Here is a 21,357-nt window from a genome sequence, read left to right as displayed (position 1 = left end):
CGCCAGCTGGCGTGAACAGATGCATTTTCAGTATATTTATTTATTGGTTTATTTATTTATTTCAAAAGTCCTACCAGCATGTTTCGAGAAGGAGGATAACCGTTTCTCCTGTTCACGTGTAGTACCTCAGTAAAGGTTCCACTGAGACCTGGCCACTGTCGGGACTTATCCTGTATATAATCGTGTACGCAATCATATAAATAATACTGTATGGCAATATAACGCCAACAAGGAAACACTTCAAGACTTTTGTTTGTAGCGATAGTTAGGGACCTAAATAACAAAACACGGAAGTAAATATGGTGCACAAACACCCTAAAATGCATAGGGGCTCTTGGTAGCATCAGCAGAGACTCGGCCATTTTAAGTCCATTGCAAGGACTGACAAGGCTACATTAGTGGGGTATGGCGCCAACAGAAAACGATGGCGGGCACAATTTGATTGTAGGGTTTACGCGCCGGCGCAATGCAGGCGATGAGGCGCGCCGTAGTGGACGGCTCCGGATTACTTTTGACCACCTGGGTATTGCCTGCGTACACGAGTGCACATGCAAAGCGGAGCACATGCCTTTTCAGGAAAGTTGGAGTAGGCTTGATGAGACAGCTAATTAAACAAATGATATCGATCAGTCCATTTCCAAGGATTTCAAGGATTTTGTCCCAAAGTAAAACTGTCGGTGGGACCTCCTGTTAATAAATGCGAAAATATTAAACACATTTAGGCAGTCGAGGTACGGGACATTCTAACACGCTAATGGAATATGCAAACACTATAACACGAAATTATGCAATATTAGCTCTGTAAAAGCAGGTCTAAGTACTATAAACAGGAATAAACACAAAAATTTATTATTCAGAAGAAATTGATTAAGCAAAAACTGTCTTAAACTACTGTAAAATGAACGCATAGAATAAGACAATTTAATTGTTATTGGTAATACGTTCCGTAGTTGAATGCCTGCGACAATGGCTGTTTGTTTCCCGTAATTAGTGTAGACCTTATGCCGCAGTAAGTTAAGGCCTTGCGCATTACATCCAATAAATCAATGTCATTTCCATTATTCAAGAGAGCAAGCATACCAATTATCGAATCAGTAAACAATTATCTAATCGGTAAGCGCCTGTCTCGTCTGCCACGGTTCTCGTCTTTTTTTGCTCTAAGCCCCCCTTTCGGTATGTACCAACTAACCCAACAGCACGTTTTATTGCAGTAACGGCTTCTGGTGACAATCTGCACTACTCTGCGTGGTCTTCCCTCTGTTTGTAGCTAGTAAATGTATTCCGTGTTCACGCTTTTCCCCTCTTCAGAAGCCATGTAGCCCGAAGTGTCGTTGGCAGTTGTGCCACTGACGCCAGCTTACAAAAGCGCGGTACACTTAGCGGCAAAATGTTTACAAATAGAAGTTTCTTTGCGCGTGCGCGTGAGACGGTGAGTCTCTGTGTGTGTGGCTGTATGTGATTGTGTGCGTGTGCGGGCGTGAGCGTGTAGCTTGTGGAAGGATTCCTACAACTCAGACGGAAAAACTCGACGACGCTGCTCTCGGAGGCATCACAGACCGCGTCAGAACTTCCAAGACTGACCCTATAATAGGTCTCCCAGAACAACGTCCATGAGTCATTACGTATCACGTTGACGCGTGATTGCATGATTTATACGTTCCACGTAGAGAATAGAACCAGTTAGAAAAGGTATCAGTCGCGTCGTTGCGTACCAGGCGGAAAACTCCGTTTGCGTGCCGCCGAAAAAGAAAATGCCAAACTTTTCAGCTAGTACATGAAAAGAAGACTCTCCAGAATAGCCTGTCTTACTAAATATTATAAATACGCACGTGGTCGGAGATGTTTTTTCCCGAGGCCGCGTGTCTGAGCGGACGAGACACCACGAGGTTTCTGAACGAATTATGTCGCCGCCGATTGCAACGCGCGCAGACGCACGTGACGTCGGCGGGGGCTCGGCGCGGCTCCGGGCGACGCTAATAGACGCCTAATTTCAGGTCACGCCACCGACGGAGCGTAATTATTCGCTCGCGCCGGCACTCCCTGGGTGCCGGCTCTCGCGTCGTTGAAAAGTCACGAGGCGCGCTTAGCGGCTTCGCACTGGCCGGCAGCGTACTACGAAGCGAGGCGTAGAAATGGGGATTGCCGCTACGTTTGAACTGTTATGTTATACACTGGCGAAACACAAATTCCCGGCTCTCTCTTCCCCCTCCCCTTTCCTCCATTTCTTTCCAAAGCCCTTGGGAACGCCTTCTCTCTCGTTTGCTTTCTCTGTCCCGGTGTGGTGTTTAGATGGATGAGCTGTGGGCCCAGTATTACGTCATCAAGTTCAACTTACCCGGAGCATCGCGTGCTCCCTAGCAAATGAAATGCTGCACCGAACTTAGCGGAAGCAACTAGAGCTTATAGTGGGTCCGGTGTCCATTCTGGTAGGTTACAGGCTTTGCTTTGCTTTGGAACTCATTGCTTTGGAATTCATTGCATTGGAATTAATAGCATTGGAATTAATGCTTTAAAGTTCCTTGCTCACAAACATCAAATTCCTCCATTCCGAACGCTTATTCCATAAATCATTTTATAAAAACCACTTCTGGTCAACAATCTGTGAGTAATCAATGACGTCATGTACAATGAATTTTGCTTTGCTTTTTATTTATTATGTACTACTGTGAAATGCCTAACTCCTTCTGTGTTAAATGTATGTTCTATTGATGTTATGTATAGTTTTTGTTTATTAAAAAATTATCATTATTGCTTCACGGATTTATAACGCCATTTTAATTTATTTTTGCCAATACTGTTTCACTCATCTGCAACTCTACGGTCTGTCTGTGTGTATTTTTTTGTACTTTGCACAGGAGGTCCTCTCGGCAGTGCAAACTCTGGGACCTCCTTCTGCATTAGTAACTGACATATGACTTCCTTGTATAGAAATATTTTTCAATAAACCTGGCACATGACACGTTAACAAAGGGGTAATCTAACCACTGATATCTTAGACTGCTTTTGGGCAAGTTCAATGCTAAAGGCGTCTGCTTCTACCGCCGTATTAAGTAGAGCTTTACCAAGTCTGGCGCGCTTGCAAGTAGGTTGCATGATAATATTGCATGACGATGCCAGCAGTTGCGAGCTGCCGAAGGTGTCTGATTGCTCGACAAAAGTTTACCCGCATTGCACTTCGCATTTCCACTGGCTAAGCCAAGGACGATTATGCGAACCCAGGGCCCTGAACTAACCGAACATCCTTAAACACGCGTGGAGGATATGGATGCCTGAATTCGCTACCATCCGAGTCCTTATCCTTCGGGAGTGGAAAGGGGGCATTGTCTGGCCCCCATTAGTCCATCTGTCCCCCTTTGACACATACTTCTCTATCATCCGACTTATGACTTTTAACAGAGATACTGTTTAGTGAATCGCTATTTTGCTTGTCCGCAGTTAAAAATACCGAGAAAATGCCGAGCGCACGTGAGCCAGTGCCTCACGGCGACCGACCGGTAGTTAAATAAACCGAGAAAATGCCGAGCTCTCGTGTGTGCGTGCCTCGCAGAGACGGCCCAGCGTCCCCGGCGCACGCTTGGCAAGCCAAGAGTACCTACTTAAAAGGACTGACCAAGATTGCCCCCCCCCCCCAAAAAAAAAAAAAATTCTCCAGCGTTTGCCGTAATCGGGGCAACACTTGCTCGGAACGAGGAATACACATCATAGCGTACGCCCTTTTAAGGTGATGTCCGTTTATTGTCAGCTACGAAAAAATGAAAGAAGCTCACACTTATAGCAAGAATGATGGAGTGAAGGTCGGTGCCGAAGCGAAGAAGCAAAGAGGCTGCAATCGTGGACTTCGCGATGGTCGTGAATGTTGCGTACAGCTTCGCTGCCTTCAAGTGTTAGGAGTCAGTGTGAGCTTCCTACATCTTTTTTACTCGCCCACCCATTCCCCCATCCCAATCTTTTTATACCTCTGGCCGGTGTCGAATTAATTAAGGTGTCAGCCACGAAATAGACAGTCATAACCGCAGCCTATTTTCCCTGTCTTCTTTCTTTCCTGGTCACTTCTGGTACTATGAGTAAGGAGTCTGAGTGTCCGGTGATAGCAAGCAGTGGCGGACGATCGTGCCCCAAGCTGATATATCTGCGATCTACCTAGACAAGCGCAGGCGTGTTTGGCTTCATTACCTGCGTGTGGTGTATACTTACGTGGTATACGTGTGATGGATCTGAGTGCTCTGAAGTTTTAGTCGACGCAGTTAACGCATAAAAAAAAACAGCTGCCCGCTGTCCTTAACAAATGCTAGGCGTTGCGTTAATTGTGATACTTTATTACTAGCATAATACTGTCACGGTATAAACAAAACTACTACTAGAATTGTTTATTTACATAGGCAAACTTATGCCCACAAGCGAGCTGCGAACGCCTAGCCTTGGCCGAACTCTCGAGCTCTTCTTCCTTCTCTTCTTCTTCTCCGGCTCCCTTTCTTCGTCGTCTTCGTCTCCACAAGTTAAAAGCTTCTATCCGCCCAGTTGGGTATGTGGACGGTTGGTTAATGCCTGCCCAGGGCATGGCGTTAAAGTTCAAACTCATTACCAGCCGTGGCAATATGACGGATTCCTGGCTCCAAGCAGAAATTTCGTCCGTTAACACAACCAAACCCCGTTTTAACGGAATACCTTTATTCGAAATCTCGCCTTATTGGGGGTTTCAACCAAGCCCAACCACCGTGCTGGGAAAGTAAAGCACATCTGCGTTTAACGAAGCATCCCTTATAGCGAAGCCAGCTTCTTTCCCGGAGGACTTGGTTCCTGGGAGTGCCCCCCAAAGTACGCCAAAACACGAGAACAATGACCTCACCTTGAAGAGAAAAGGAGCGACGCGATGATGAGTTGCATTTTGGAGACCATCAGCCGAAACGTGGACCGAGGCCTCTGAACCTCGCAACACTACATAGAAACACTCCTGGCCTCCCATCTTCTCTCAAAATACCTTATTTTCGCGATTCTAAGCAATCCCTGATTCTAATCCCCCACTCCCAATTCCACTACCTTGTTCCCTTCCCTACTTTCAGAAGGAAAAAAAATTGGCAAAAAGTTTGCATGCGAATCTAAGCACCCGCTTTTCTGCGAGGAAGCGCGCCTTGCCCAGGCTATTGAGGTAATACGGCCCAGGCCGCAAACCGCGCTTTCTCGCTCTGTTTTTGAGCCTTTCACTGCACTTGAGTCATTTAATTAAAAGAAATGTTTTATGGAACAAAAGACAACCTGCTGTGAGATACTCAGAGTGGCGCCTCAAGCGGTACTGACTGATTACAGAGAGTGACTGATTACAGACGTAAGCGGTAAGTTCGCTGTCCGTGCCTACTTTTTAAAATGTTTGTTGTATGAAACATTATTCCTTGCACCTGTCTCCCCTTGCTACTGCCGCGAAAAGTGTACGGGTATACTAGAAGAGGTCATTTTAGATTTTTCGAATCTAAGCATCCCTCCCCCTCACTTTGGGCAGTGCGATCTTGGAAAAAAGGGGGTGATAGAATCGAGTAAATACGGTATTAATCCGTCATGGCGCGTACGCTGGCGGAAGGGGTCCATATTGACAGCAACCACCAATGTATCCTTGAGTAAGGGCGTCTTTCACCGGGAGACCGCCCAGAGATGGCGCTTGCTGTTTCAATAGCGTTTAATCAATCAATCACGATCCCCAATACAGCCCTACAAGGATTACAACAAATTGTCTGCCGCCATGAGAAATGGAGTTATGGCTCCGCTGCCCATTACGCATTCAACTAAGAAACGAGGCAGATGTTAACCAGAAGGCTTTCATTGGACAACGCTCAAACTGCATGCATTTATTTCACAGCGCTTTATCAGCTTATACATTAGTGGCAAGACAGGACAGTAGCGCTGGGGAAGAAGTCACGAGAGGTGGCATACAACGCGATGGGAAAGAGTTTGCTTGGCTGTAGGCAACGCGGTAACCAGTGTCCGCAACAGATATAGACTGCCGACTCGGGTCTTTTTTTCCCCTCTGTCGCCTGTCGCCGCCTCGTCGTCGCGACGGCGTCCGCACGAACGGCCGCTGGACGTGTCCCATCCCGACGAAATCGTTGGCCACGCGGCGAGCTCAATCGTCGTGCCTTTCACACGCCGTCGCAGCGAGCTTCGTTTCGATCTCCCCTGCCAGCCTCCCCGGAGATCGGCTGCGGATTGCTGTAATCGTGGTCGCGGTATTTAGCTCCTCGCCAAATGCACTGGCAAAGAAGAGTGGACAGAAAAGAAAACGGTTAGAAGATAAAGTGAGCGAGAAAAGAAAAGAAAAAAAGAAAAAGAGCGAGAAACCGGCGTGCTGTGGTCACGTGCCACGGGCGAGACGCTCTGTCAGTCGCTCTGATATGCTCATATACTGACAAGCCGTGCGCGCGGTGGGTGTGTATACGAATTCGCCGAATCGTGTTAGGTCTTGGGGCTACGACGTGTGCGGGGTTGGGGCAGAATCATCCCACGCGGTCGACGAGGTGTGAGCTGCCACGTAGAGTCACGGAAAAATGAAACGCGAATACGAAAATATCAACAACCACAAGACGCCAAATCGAAGAATATGTTTCGTGTAGGTCACACATAATGGCGAGGTTGTGGTATGGTTGGAAATGTGGCAGCCGCATTTCTAACATTTGTTACCCGCCGTGGTGGCTCAGTGGCTAAGGCGTTCTGCTGCTGAGTGCGAGGACGCGCGGGTTCGATTCCCGGCCGCGGCGGTCACTTTTCTGGTGGAGGCGAAAAGCAAAAACGCCCGTGTGTACGAGATTTCGGCGCACGTTAAAGTTCCCCAGGTGGTCGAAATAATCCGGAGCCCTCCACTACGGCGCGCCTCATCACCTGCGTTGCGTTGGTGCGTTACACCCTTCAATCAATCAATCAATCAATCAATCAATCAATCAATCAATCAATCAATCAATCAATCAATCAATCAATCAATCAATCAATCAATCAATCAATCAATCAATCAATCAATCAATCAATCAATCAATCAATCAATCGAACCTTTGTTACTGTTTTGCAGCCACGCGACAATTTTACTGGCACGGAAAGAAATGGCGCTACTTTTACGTTCGAGTTCATATTTTCACATTCGCGATTAATTTGTCCGTGACTCTATAAAGCTGACCTGCCGCAGTGACACGGACAATGTCAGTGAGAAAATTCGAGACAATTTTTTAACTCAGCGTGACGTCACGAACACGAATAGCGCTCGTGAAAAAAGAGCTCTATTTCAAGGACGCCAAAGAGACCACCGGTGAGTGGGGAATTTCAGTGTAACTCTCCGTATCAGATAATAACGTGATAGCATGGGCGTTGGCAGGATTTTGTCTTAACGGAGGCAAACCCACTGCACCACCGTAAAAGAGAGAGGAGGGGGAACTGGGGATAAAAATACACTATAAGTAAAATTTCACAGCATCCAACGGATATAACGAAGAAAGCACGTTTGTGTTATTGGGTTTTTAAAAATAAGGAACTTTACGTGTTCAGTTTCAAAATGTTTATTAACGGTTACAAATCAACAACAAACGACTGCAGCATGAGCTACATAACGGTCACATTTTCGATTACGGGCAGGAGCGCCATCACGTGGTGTTTTTCTTATTTCGCGAGTTTATCAGTCAGAATAAATAAGTACGTAATTAGTTCGTGCTGAAAACTCCGTAGTTAGATTCCTCTCATGAGTACCTACAAGTACCTCATTGACACTTATATGATTGTGACAGTACTTCTCGAGTTAGATCATTAATTACAAATAATTATTAAATCTCACTAACGAAAAAATTACAGGCCGCTATTCCACTGTACTGGAAACATAATTCACTAGGTTTTCTTCGAGTAACACCACTGCTCTTTTTCACAATCTTGGTGCATGATAGCTGCAACACCCTGTATTAAATGCGACCCACCTTAAAGAATGTGGCCACGGAGACGAAATAAAACTTTTTTTGCATTTGAAAGAACTATAGCCTTTGGTAAATCACTCCGCTTCATTTTAGCCGCCAAAGACGTTTTTTCACCCGAAAAACGCAAAAATATCGGAAACGTTTAAATTTCGCGCCACAGTGACGCAATATGCGCATGAGTGAAGTAATATGAACAAGCACTATAAAAGCAGGGTTATCAGCGGGCCAACTGCACGTCAGCATTCAAGTGGAACGACCAAACGGTACTAGAGGCCTCACTGCAATCGCCCAGTCACGCCAATGACTGGGCGATTGCAGTGGGTGAACCAATCACACAAGCAAGATTCTGTGACGTCATAGAAAAGTTGCCGAAAAGTGGCTAGGGAGTCGCCACTGCTTTATATATCCTCATGAATATGCTGATTATTTGCTCGAACTTTGCGATAAAATTAGTTATGGGTAAAAAACCGTCTTTTTGGTGAGCCTAGTATTGTGCTTTTGTGTCTCCTTTTAATGTTGATTGTTTTAAGCTCCTTGGATTCAATACTACCATTTGAATTTTCCTTTCCGCCACGGAAGAAAAGTCACTATACTCGGGTACACTTAAGAACGGCAACGGAAGTTGCCTCTGTGCTTCATCACCGCAACCGGATGTTACTCCGCGCCGTGAAAGTAGTGCGTTACTGGGAATATTTTGAACATGGCACGAGCCGTTTCCATAATTTTTTGGACTTAATACGCTTATAAACTACTCCAACGACGACAAACAAAGTACGTGAGGAAGAGCAGACGATATCACGCATTCATAGCCATCTCCTTTCAAAAAGCGCGTGCTCGTTGACATCCGGGTCTGTTGCTCGACGGAGTGATACCGTACATGAGCTATTGCAGCTCCTTACTTGTTCCCGAGTATAGGTGCGCACTCTTTCCCAATAAAATATCCAAGCTGCGCTTTTCAAACCATGTTTCGGAGGGAACTAAATGAATCGACGCGGTCGTGCAGTGAAAGTTCCGCAGGATCCGCCTGCGGGCCGGACGGTTACGACGCTCGCCTCACGTAGGCAGAGCGGGTGTGGGCTTTGGCAGTGGCGCCAAATACAAATTAACAAAAGAGCAAAAAGGAGAGATCAGCTCTAACAGGGAAGCGATTCGCCGTAACGACATATATCGACGAACGCGGCACGATGCCGAATGTCCTCATGCAGTGATAGCGCCAAGACAGAAAGTGGGCTCATGCAAAAGAAAAACAAAAAGCGGAATACTCGTCCGGCACGTACTACGTGATTGGCGATACGGAAAGATCGCTCTCTTTCTAAATGCGGCGATAATTTTGACGGATCACTGCGTCCGCTTCTGGGAACGAACGAGGAACTAGCCCCGCTTGCGACGAGCAAAAACGACAGAGAGGAAAGAGCAGGGAAGGAATTCAAATGTTCGCACGTTCATTCGCTTCTGGGGACAAGTCTGTCTCTCGGACGGCGCGTACACGAGCAGAAAGCGGTCTGTGGCGAAGTTTGCTGGATAATCCTAGGAAAACCAATCTAATTCCCGCATCCTTTCGTCTCTTCTTTCTCCTTTCTGAAACATCGCTTCGCCGTCGCGTGCAAGTGGGGAAAAACGAGTCCGATCATGTGAGAATGTGAAAGGGCGTTCATGGTGTCCGTGACGTTTTCTTCGAGTTGCGGCCGGACGGCGTATGCACCACGACTGGGAATTTTTTCGCTATTGCAGGCATCGTCAGCGGGTACGGGGCACAATTGTCTGCCCGCCTACGCCTACGAAATGGACGCCTACGAAATGGACGCCTCGCTATACGGTTGCCAATGCAGCTACTGCACAAAATGTCCGGCGAAGGAAACAAAGTAAAATTATATCTTTTGTTGGATTCTTTTTTTTATTTTTTAGGAAAATAAGACAACATGCTGCTGAAGGCATTACGCGCAGGTATTTTTATTTTAGTAACACAGTGAATGCCAGCAGCATCAACTCGGTGGGCTATTTGTGACAGAAAATTTTTGTGAATTCGCCAACTTTACCAGAAGATCTTTTTTGTTAACACGCTTCCGGTACTTTAACTATCACAGTTACCCTCTGGAAGCCTGTGAAAACTTTGCCAGCCCACAGGAACAACTTTTCTGATGAGATTTCCCGTCCTATAAAATACGTGAAGTCGAGAGCAGCGCCCCCATATCACAACTTCGCCTTGTCCTCGGTGTTGATAGAGGACAAAGGAAGGCACGGACGTTTGATTCCTGCGCTTGGAACACAGTTCATCATTTGTAAGGTGCGCTGAATCTGGCATGAGAAAGTAATTCAACATGATGATGGAGGATGACGATGATGTCAATGAGGAGGCGCAGAAGAAGGAAGATGAAAGTGTACATGGGGCGATGATGGTAGTAACTCAAGGCTTCTTTTGTGTGCTCTGGTACTGCAGTCGAACATAGCAAACTCTGACATTTCAAATTACTGCGTATACCGAATAGTCTGAGCATCCGCTTGAATATTCTTTGTATACATTCGCATTCCTTGCATGAGCTATCGAACGTCTTCGAACTATATTATAGACGCCATATCACCTCCATATATACTGTCTCACCTCTCTTCTTTAATGTACAGGTTACCTAGTGTTCATTACTTCCGAAAGCCTCCCGAACGCTCTCAAGCTCTTAAAATTCTACGCCTGATTTTCTTCTCGTGGTCTTGATTGGCACTGGCAACTTGCAAAGACAGGGTCAACACATGAGCCACTTCTAGTATCTAATTGTCTAAGCTAAATGGGTCACTTTCTGCATGTCTACATAACGCAACTTTCTACTTATTCGTCTTTATCTCTCTAACTTTACGACTAAGCAGTTCCTTCTGCATTCTTTGCAAATGTTTTCCCGGGTCACTAAACCAAGCAATGTCACCCCCAAGTCTCCAGTGGCTCTGATATTCTCCGCTTATTTGTATCTCTGGCTTCTCCCAATTCAGCATTCTAAATACATCCTCCAGACATGCTGCAAATATTTTCCATGACGTGATGTCACCCTATCTTCTTATGAAGCATTATCGTAGAAGTGGGAAAGTGCTTAAACTTTTTTTAAAAAGACGGGGAACATAAAGGACAACACAAACCAACGGTGCCACTAACAATTGATCTATTGAGAGAACACGCCGCATATATGGGTTATCTGTAGGCAAAGATGAAGGTAATACACGTACACAGTAGCCGACCAATTTTTCGGACATGGAAAGCAATGAAGAATAGTCCGAATAAAAAATCAGTCCCAAAAAAATCCGAGAGCCTCAAAAACGAGGATTATTTCATTGAAACAGGATTGAAGAAGTCACGAATGGTCCCTTGCCTCAAATTCCTCCTCGTGTGAGAGCGCCTGCTTGCATCTCTGCAAGCGTCGCATTTTTTTCGTAAACTATATAGACAACAACGCCAAAGCGTTGGCAATGTCTTGCGCTGACGGTTGATGGCGGTCGGGAGTGTCTTCGTCGGAGTCAGAGTCGCTTTGCGGCAGCGCGGTCACTTTGCGCACGATCTCGTCGTCCGTTAGCTCCGCGCACAACACCATGTTGCTGTCCCCTGCAGAAAGCTCTCGAAATGTCGCGAAAGTTCAAAGTCGGTTACCCCGGCTGGCGTCAAGCCAATTCTCAACCAATCCGAAGCTAGCCAGGTGGTTAGAAACGATTCAAAATGGCGTCGTCCTGGTGTGGCACCGTGGTTCTGTCGCGGAAAATTTTCTCGGAAAAATCGAACTTCTGGGTTTATTTTGTCCGAAATATGTGTTGTTCATGTAATATCCCGAAAGTCCGAATTTTTGGAGTCCGAAACAATGTTCGGCTACTGTATTTGCCGACGCGCATATGCTAATATCCAAAGTTCAGTTGACAAGAATCGCACACATGGCAACACCACTGGACATCTTCGCTTTTCATTTCCTAATCTCACCTTCTCCTTGCCGCTTCTTTAAAACCCCTGTCGACCACTTTTAACACGAAATGGGTTTTTTTTTTCGGTATTCACGGAGATTTTACTTACGTCATATCCGTCACGGAAGTGACGCCAGTACAACAAAGCAAGCGGCCTGCGAAGGGTGCACCCCTGCACACATCGTCTTCTTGCGGGGAAGCAACCTTTAGTACTAACGACTACGTTATACCTCGGCCGGGTTGTTCGTTTTCGGGTTTTATATTTTAACACGAAAGTGTTTTATGCCGGGATACGCCAAGATTTCACTGACGTCATATCCGTCATGGAATGACGCCAGTACACCTTTGCGGAAGTGACCCGCCAGCAATACGTCGCTCGCCAAGCACACCCACATGACAGCCTCCGACCCGCAAATCATGCTCATCTGTAGATTTCGCTGCGCATTTCACTCTCGTGTTTTACCGATTCCTATGACAGAGGAATCAACCACAGTTCTTTTTGGCTCCTGATGCAATAAATTGGTCATAATATTCCGCGGCTGCCAGTCGCTTCACGTGAATACCGACGCACGTTTTCGTAATCCGACCTTTTGACAGACCATCTGTGCCAAACCAGGCATCGCTATGACTCCTCTTTTAGCATTTAAGGGATCCTATGCATAAGGCAGCAATGCTTTCCCGTTCAACCGGAAAGATTGGCAAGCGTTACCAAAAGATCCGGAAATCGCCAACAATTGTCGAGGGATTCGAGTTGCTCTGCCCTGCGAAGCCTACGCCTTGTGCGCATCGCCACCTGCGGCCCGCACACAGGACGTCCGCCAGATTTCATGGCGTGGATACAAGGTCCACATCATGGCCCCCTGCTTCGATTCCTTTGGTAATCCGGAGTGCATCTGCACATATTGTTTTTCCTTATGCTGAATAGCAAACTTCCGCAATAAAAAAAAATTCACGCATCTCCACGAAGTGAATCATGACGAGTGGGCGAAGCACTGAGGATCGTTCTTACCGTAAATCACCCGTGAGAGTGCTTACTGCTGCTTAAACGATTTCCAACCCAATCCGATCCAATACAATTCAATTTAATGCAATCCAATCCATTTCAATTCAATTCAATCAGAATCCAAATCCAAATCAATTCAGTGCAATCCAATGCTCTTCGCACATGCGCAGCACGGCTCTCCAGGAACACCCTGTCTCCTTCTAGCACTCTCTAACCTTTTGTGAACCTTTTGTTCATAGGTGTTTCGATTTACACGGTGCTGTACCGCGAGCACGTACGCCGAACGCCGGACAAGCCTCGGCCTTAAGGTGCTTCGACCCAAAAATTGTTGTCGGTCTGGTTGATTGCTTAAATCAACCAGACCGACGTGGCCTGTTATCCAGTAGGCACAAGGAAGTCGTATACGTATAACTAAAACACTTGACGATGCGCATGTTCTAGAAGGCTGTCTGCTTAGGTGTTTTTTTGTTGTTGTTGTTGTTAGAAGAAAGAAATAAGTAGCGTGACACCGGAGCATCGCTTGAATACCTGCAGATGCCACCTTTCTGCGAGCGCGCGCCTCTTCTCACTTGAAATGAATGTTTTACCACCACCATCTGCGCGTACGCTTCTTCTTATACCACTTGCTGAACAACGAGTAATAAAGAAAGTCGAAGGAAGCGCGAACGCTGAAACCACGTCCAACATTTGCTGTAAGTGCGTCCAATCGATCGTCAAACCTTCAAAGACCGAAAGCGCAAGCGAAGAACGAACCCCAGCGACGGTTTTTCACGCACTAAGTAAACGCATCAAACGAACGATCGTAATGTGCACTGACGCGTCGTTTACGAGATAGAGATAGGCTATCGTACTCCTCCTTCATAAGTGATGCGTGTATTGCCTTGCTTACAACCGTTCCTTTTCGTGATTTTCCAGTAACCGTTTTGACACAATGGAAAGGGCTTGGTTTCACGCACGCGCCGTTCGTCCAGAGATTTGTCAGAGCTTTTCGGTCAACCAACTTGTCCATGGGGAAACGCATTAGTTTTTTTGACAGAACGCCATCGGCCCCACTAATAGACCTTTCGCTTTAGGGTAAACGACCCTGACAGCCAGCAAGATGTGGTGAATAGGCCCGGACAGCCAGCCGTAGCCACGACACCCCGGACTACAGGGATACCCCCACTGGGCGGTTGCCCTGACATTAGCTAGCGTCACTAAATAAAGGCTTTTAGAGTATCGGCACTCTTTTCTCTCATTGGTATGTGCCGCCGGGATTTTCATTGGTCGGTCGGCACCACGTGATATTTGTTTACATGTTTACATATGGGCGCAGCCATTTTGTTTCTGGGCGCCTCTCTCTCTCTATCTCCCTCTGCTGGGCGGACGCTAGTGCGGCCGGTCACACTCCGCCCGTCAGAACCGGAGGCGGTTTCATTTCGACAGATGGCAACACTGCAAGCCACAAACAAAATGGCCCCCAGACGCTCCTGAGTGCACGAAGTGGCGGTACTCTTAAGCGTAGCTTATTTAGTGACGCTAACATTAGCCCCTGATGCTCGCTTATTCAAGGTTATTAACTCGCTCAGCTTTATCGGCCTGTGGAAATCCGCCAGTGCTCATTACCCTCCCGCTCATTCATTGGGCGCCGCTAGATGGGGTTAATCACAGATTGAAGCCCTCCATGGAGCCCTCCCTCCCTGTGGCTACATAAAGCTCTGTAGAACAGTTTCCGTGGCGCTGTGAGCAGGACAGGTTCTGTGGATCCCCGAAGTTCTCTAGAACAGGTCCATCACATCCACTAACAGGCGTTTATTTGTGGGTGCTCGTTCGGGGTTACCACGACTGCTTCCGAATTGCTTGTAAGAAAATGAAGGCGAAACAGCAAACCTGTGTGACATTCATCACGGAGGATCGTTGGGCGAAAGAGGGAAGAGAGGAGAGGTCGTTACGGGTCAAGAACGGCGGCACACGTGACACGGCAGCACATGATTTTGGCTGGCGTACCCGCAAATTTTCCCGCCATTTTTTCGCGGGGTTACCATGGTTGCTGCACAAGGAAAGTCCTCCCCGCTAAAAGCGGCGGCAGGTGGGCGCCAGTTTATGTGACACCTTTGCCTAATGCACACAAGCTTTCGTTTCTTTCTTTTTCTCTCTTCGTTTGCTTCCTCCTTCACGTCTTTCGGCTACAGTTGCAGTGAATCAAGCAGATACGGGGCCAATTTATTTCCGGGCAGGTAAGAAAAAGAAGTGAAAGGGGGGAAGGGGGAGAGAGAGAGGTGGCGGTGGCGAAATAACCACTGTGGTAGCAATTCGGCAGTGTAATTCAATCTGGTACGTCGCCCACGAACGCGGGTTTGATCGCGGCCGCGGTGGTTGATGTTCTGATGCAGGCGAAAAGCGAAAACGCCTGTGTGTCGAGGTTTCGGTGCGCGTTAAAGATCCCCGTGTGGTGGAAATTAATCCGGAGCCCTCCACTGCGGCGCGCCTCATAGCCTAGGTGTAGCTAGCTTCGGAGCGTGAAACCCCACAATCAATCAATCAATCAATCAATCAGTCAGTCAGTCAGTCAGTCAGTCAGTCAGTCAGTCAGTCAGTCAGTCAGTCAGTCAGTCAATCCATCAATCCAACAATCAATCAATCAATGCCACGGACATTTAGGCACGTCCGTGTGGAAGCATACAGGGTTTGAAGATTGCATGGACCACGTGACAACAACATCGTCGTGAACGTGTACTGATTTCCGATAAATAGTGATCGTAGAGGTGCACCTTTTTGGTACACCTTTTAGAGGTGTACGAAAGCTATAAGTTGACTCTATATGCTGTTCCGCTTCTGAACGCTGCTGCGCTTTACTACTTGATCGTTTTACTATTTTCCGATATCTCAGACCGTGGAACTTGCGCGAAAGGTTAAAACTTTTTTTGCCTCCAAACACTGTGGCGTAGGACACATCTCGCTTTCGTCATTGCTCGCAAATGCTCGGCTGCCACGTATGTATTCTTACAATTAAGCTACTTTTTTCGTACAGGCTACTCTACACAGGGGCTACTCTAAGATGCGCCAGATTCGGAAGAATCTACGATCTAAAGTTTCTGCAAAAGCAACAGGAACACGAACAACAACAAAAAGATGAAGACAACAATGCGAGGACACGTTTGTCAATACGACACCAATGCCTTCGCAATCAATGCATCATAAGGAGTGCTTAGGTGTCCTGGTTATTTTTTCTTCCTCGGCAAGTCGCTGAAGGTTGACTCTCACCGGCGTTTTGCTAGGACATCGGTGAGGTCACATAGGTACTTCGCCACTAATACGGCGGGCCCCGAATACAGTGAGGTTACGCACACAACCTTCATGAGGTCCCGGCAAGGGTGGAGTTGCTTCCAAGTTTCTTTCCTGCAAGAAGAAAACTTGAAGACAAAGCAAGGACACTGACAAGAGAAAAACAATGTGCCGACGTTTCGACCCCTCCCCCACTCCGAAGAGGAACTCTGTTCAGATTGTGAACAAGGCTCCCGCTCAGTTGGCCGAAACGTCCATACATTGTCTTTCTCCTGGGGTCGCCGTGCTCTCCATTCCTTCGATGACCCTTCCCGACAAGAGGGGCATCCGTCGAAGCCTTGATTTCAGAAAAGAGACTTGGAAGAAAAAAAAAATTCACGCATCTCCACGAAACGAATCAGGACGAGTGGGCGAAGCACTGGGGATCGTTCTTACCGTAAATCACCTGTGGCATTGCCCACCCGCGCATGTAAATGAGTGACAACGTAAATGACAATGTAAATGACACACAACTCCAATCCAATCCAATCCGATACAATTCAATTTAATCCAATCCAATCCAATGCTCCTCGCGCATGCGCAACACTATGTACATGGACGCCAAGGGACAAGTCATGGACAAAGCAAAGTGCTTAGATGTTTCGCACCTAAAAAAAAAAAAAAACCATCCTGGGCCATCTTCACTAACGTGAAACCTGGGGATGGACGAAGCACGCAGAGTATAAGTTCATTCTTGGTGCCTTGGCGTTTTTGCCAATGGAAATTAAACCGGTGGGGGCAGAGTCATACAGCTTTGCTGTAAAATTCTCGTGTCTTTGAAGCACAAAACGTTCTAGCGCGAGCCGTAAAAGAGTGTCCCGGTGTTTTTTTTTTGTTTTTTTTTTATCACACGAAGCGTTGTAAGTGTCGCGGTGTGTTGGTATCGTGACTACATCAGACGACGGTTACGACGATGACATGAGACGCTGACAGCCTGAGCCCCTAAAGGGCTTCGCCCCTAAAAACTACAGGAAATGAACTTCGAGGCAAGTCCCGCCGAAGTCCTCACAAAACCCCTATGGTAACCAACATTCAGAGACTGGAAGACGAAGAAAAAGGGGACCCTGGTAGTATAGGTAAAGAGGAACTATAGCCAACGAGGCCAGCTTCCCCCTCTAAGACAAGTGCTTGAGAACTTAGTCAGAGCATAAAATTTGCTGCTCAGCACTAGAAACCTTGAAAGGAGTACCTCAGGAGGGATCATATAAGCCTGTTCCGCAACGTTCTGAACTGCCGAGTCGCACGGTGCAACAACTTAGCCCTAAACGCAGCACTGTAGTTCTTGAGAAAGAATGACCTCGAGCTACATTTCAGTTGGTCACAACAGGCTGATTTGGACAGTACGGTACTTTCCTCACTATAGCGAAATGTCTATTGAAAAAGCACAAAATATCGTCAGTAAATCTGAAGCCCGTCAACGAAATGTTTGAAGAGCTTGAAAGCTTATGCGCGGGGATATTGTTCGACGAAGACGGGGCTAGAAAGACTAGTGAAAGAAATTGGGCGCTTTAAAGTTCCTAGAAATCAGTTTATGGCTGATGTTGTTCTCCGACGTCCAATGCCGTAAATTTAGCGACGGAAGCAGGTTAGCGCCACATTCAGTCATCCAGTTAATTGGCACGTCTAAGCTGAACTCTATGCCCCCTCTCTTACCCTCCTCATATTTCTCTCACCACGACGCCGCTTCCTGCGACAGGATGATGCAACGAGCTCCGTTTCTTTCATGCACCCCTCCGTAGTACTCCTCCGTTCCCGTTGCTTGCGGGTCTTCATTGCGTGACCAACCGCTGACTTATGGACCCACCGTTCCTCCTACCAACCACGTCCCCCCCCCCCCCCCTTTTCACTCTCTTTCGTGAAGTTCTTACACGCTAATGTTCTCGCCACCTGCGATTCGACTGAGGCGCGCACCGACGCGCGCATTTAGCGCCATTTACAAGCAAACCAAGAACAAACGCCGACGTGTGGAAAGATCGTTGACACGCCCCTCCAAGGGCCAAGAGACGAGGCACCGCTACGACCCGCGTACTCGATCGCGTGAAGGAGCGAACGTTGCCGAAGTTGGCGGACCGACAACACACACAGACACAGACCGTGGGGCATGCCCAGACACGCTTCTTCCCAGAGAAAGAAGTGTCGGCCCAGCTAGCCACAACAATGTCCTCCGGTTCTACAAACCGAACAGCGCCGCGAGATCGCGGACGATACGCTCTGCCGCACTAGTTGTGTGCAGCACTGAGAAGCCGCCCCTGCGGCCGGTCGAATCGGGATCGAAAGAAAAGGGGCTCGCGCTGGCGATTTATGCTCATTCATTCATTTCATTCATTGTGTTCTCAAGGTCAGGACACTATCCTCTTGTAAACTATCTTTAGTGCTTGTAGATGGAGGGGGGATTGGGGAATTAAAAACGTGTACAAGTGACTTGGTACCAGTGAAGGGCAAATGTGTAAACATCTTTCTGAGCGGCACAGATTGCGGATTTATTTCCGTGTTTTCTGAAACGTTTTACCGCTCTTTCGCCGACACTTCCCATAGCCGTCCCCCGTAAGCACTCCCTTATTCAACTAAGGAAGTACAGTGCTTCCTTAGTTGAATAAGGGAATGCTAAACGCGCGTGCGCCCATGGCCAGGCTACCCCGTACAGGAGGGACTGCATCCGAGACGCAGTGTTGGGTATGTCATAGTACAGTCACGGCCGCTGGATGAGAGCGCACGCAAGGTGCGGCCTGCCGCGTCGCCCGGATTTCAACGGGCGAGGGCGTGAGTGGCGGTGGTTACGTTTGCCGCCGCTTGACTCCCTCGCGGCGCTAGCGTTCGGGGACTGGTTTCGGGACGGAGCGGGGCGGTCCCCGTAGGCGAGCGCTTGCACCGACTGAGAGAGACAGCCAGCGCACGGGTTTTAAAGATGTGGTTGTCCTTCCTGGGATACTCAACCGCGAAAACTGTCTGTCCGTATGTATGTAAGTGTGCCAGTCTGACGCTCGATCCAGCCGCCCGGCCGTGACTGAAGCAGCCAGAAGTTAAAATAATTCTTGAATGAGATATAGGCAATACATTTTAAATCTAACAAATCTATAAAGATGCTCCATATTCGACAACATTGTTAAAAAAAGATAATATTCAACAAAAAGATAATAACCACCGGTTAGCTTTGTACAAAGCGTCTCACACACAGCACGTAAACCGCGTTGCACAGTTTAAAGCCGCAAGTTCATTAGTTACAGTTCAAGCGGCAGGTATTTGGTGGGACTTTATTCGTCCGAAATTTCAAAAATGTCACCTTTTCTCGAGAAACGCGGTGTCGACACACGGGAGAGCGATGAATATTTGCCGGCGATGGATTAAAGCTTGCCTAAAGACACTTCTTTGCAAAAACATGTTGGCCGGGCGGAATGCGCACCTCATAAAACGAGGACAGGCGATAGGATGGTCGAAAAAGGATTTGAAAAGACTAGACATTTTGCTATGCGTGTCTTTTTTTTTTTTTGATACTCTTATACTGGCCCGATCATGTCTTGCCGCGCATAGAGATTTGGGTTGTTTTATTTTCGCAGGCACGACAATGCCTTTAAACGCGCTATGAAAACTTGATTACAGCTCGAGGTTGTATAGAAAGAAAAATAAATGCACCGTGCTGTGTTCAAGAAACAGTGCGTACGCGGTCCACGTTGCTAAGCATTTTTCAAACTTTGCGATGAGAACAAGCGCTACATCCTCCGTTATTTCACCGCCGATTTAAACCCATACGCATTTATCCCTGAAGCTAACGGCCGGGCTCCTGGAGCAGCACCAGTATGCGCTCAAATTAGCGCGCTCTAAAGACGTTGCGCTAGTTTTGATCTGTGAACAATACTGCGCTTCAATTCGAATTAATTTTCGTAGCGTAAGAAAATTTTCACATACGTTATTATTACGTCAGCTTTCTTTTTTGAGTACCCTAGCATAATCTCTACGTAATGAAACAAGTGCAATGCCTTGTATCTGCACAAATAATGTGTAATTCACGCAGTTAGAACAATTAATAATTATGATACTCAAGATGTACAATTGTTGGTTTAAAATAGCAAAGAAAACAATAAAACGTGAAGTGGAAAAGCGGTGTTCGAATGCTTACGCATTATTAGGCAATTTTTGGAATTTCTGTACAATTTCGTTTTTTTCTTTCGTGTCCGGGCAAAAATTTAGCTTGCCAAACTCGCCAAATATTTTTTTTTAAGTTTTTTGTCGACCCGGAAATCCCATCTGCTCTCCTTAATTTTTTTAGAGGCTACAGGGAAGAAGTAAAAATATCAGGTAGAAACTGGAATCGCTTTTTATTCAAGTGTATATATATATATTATCAAAATAAAAAAGGGCCGACATGATATTAGTATTACTTCATAACTAAATAACGTGTAATCAAGTCATATGTGCCGTGAGATTAATACGAATTGGGGTGTTTTATTTAGTGCACGAGGAAAAACCTACATAAAAGTTGGTTACGTCTTAAACATTGAGAAGTGTTGGCACTCATAAATAACAAGCGCCGTCACAAAAACATTGTTTCTGCTTGTCGGGAATTTTAATATATTCTCTGCAGTCGCAGCTTGCAGACAAAACGTAAATCTCTGCCGTGCGTGAGGTCACAAAGAGCATGCCGGGCGACGTGAGGCACAACGACACAGCAATGCAAGACAGAAGGCACACTATCAACGCGTAATGCTGCTGCTGTGAATGGAATTTAACTTCCACCTTGACCTAATTAAGCTCGGCCGCCGCTAATCGTCTTTGTCTTTTAACAGGCGTAACATTAGTGCTGGTAAATGCCTTATGCGGAGCGTGGAACGCCGATGATAAGCCCACACTTCGAAATAAGCGGCCCAAAAGCCGGCATCCCGCGGGCTGCGCTCACCGCAACCAGTCCCGGAACGGTGGCGCCGCCGCGGCAGCGATGGGTACTAGGCACCCTCACGCCGGTTTGGGAGCACGCGGCAGGCCGCACGTCAGTGCGCCTCTCATCCAGCGGCCGTGGTACAGTAGTAACCCCCTCCTCCTAATCATTAAACCTGCAATAGATATGTGATCTTCCTAAGCTCAATTGCGACGTCCCATGTCTTGCCAGGTTGTTATGTGCCGTTTCACTTCGAGGTTGCACGAGCTACCTTCCAGTCTGCAGTCGTATTTCAAGCATAAATTCAGTTTATTCGTGAA

This window comes from Haemaphysalis longicornis, unplaced genomic scaffold, assembly GCF_048455015.1.
Source record: "Haemaphysalis longicornis isolate Haplotype H1 unplaced genomic scaffold, Haemaphysalis longicornis Haplotype H1 scaffold_12, whole genome shotgun sequence".
Lineage (NCBI taxonomy): Eukaryota > Metazoa > Arthropoda > Arachnida > Ixodida > Ixodidae > Haemaphysalis > Haemaphysalis longicornis.
The sequence above is the reverse complement of the archived record's forward strand: the minus strand, read 5'-3'. Positions refer to the sequence as shown.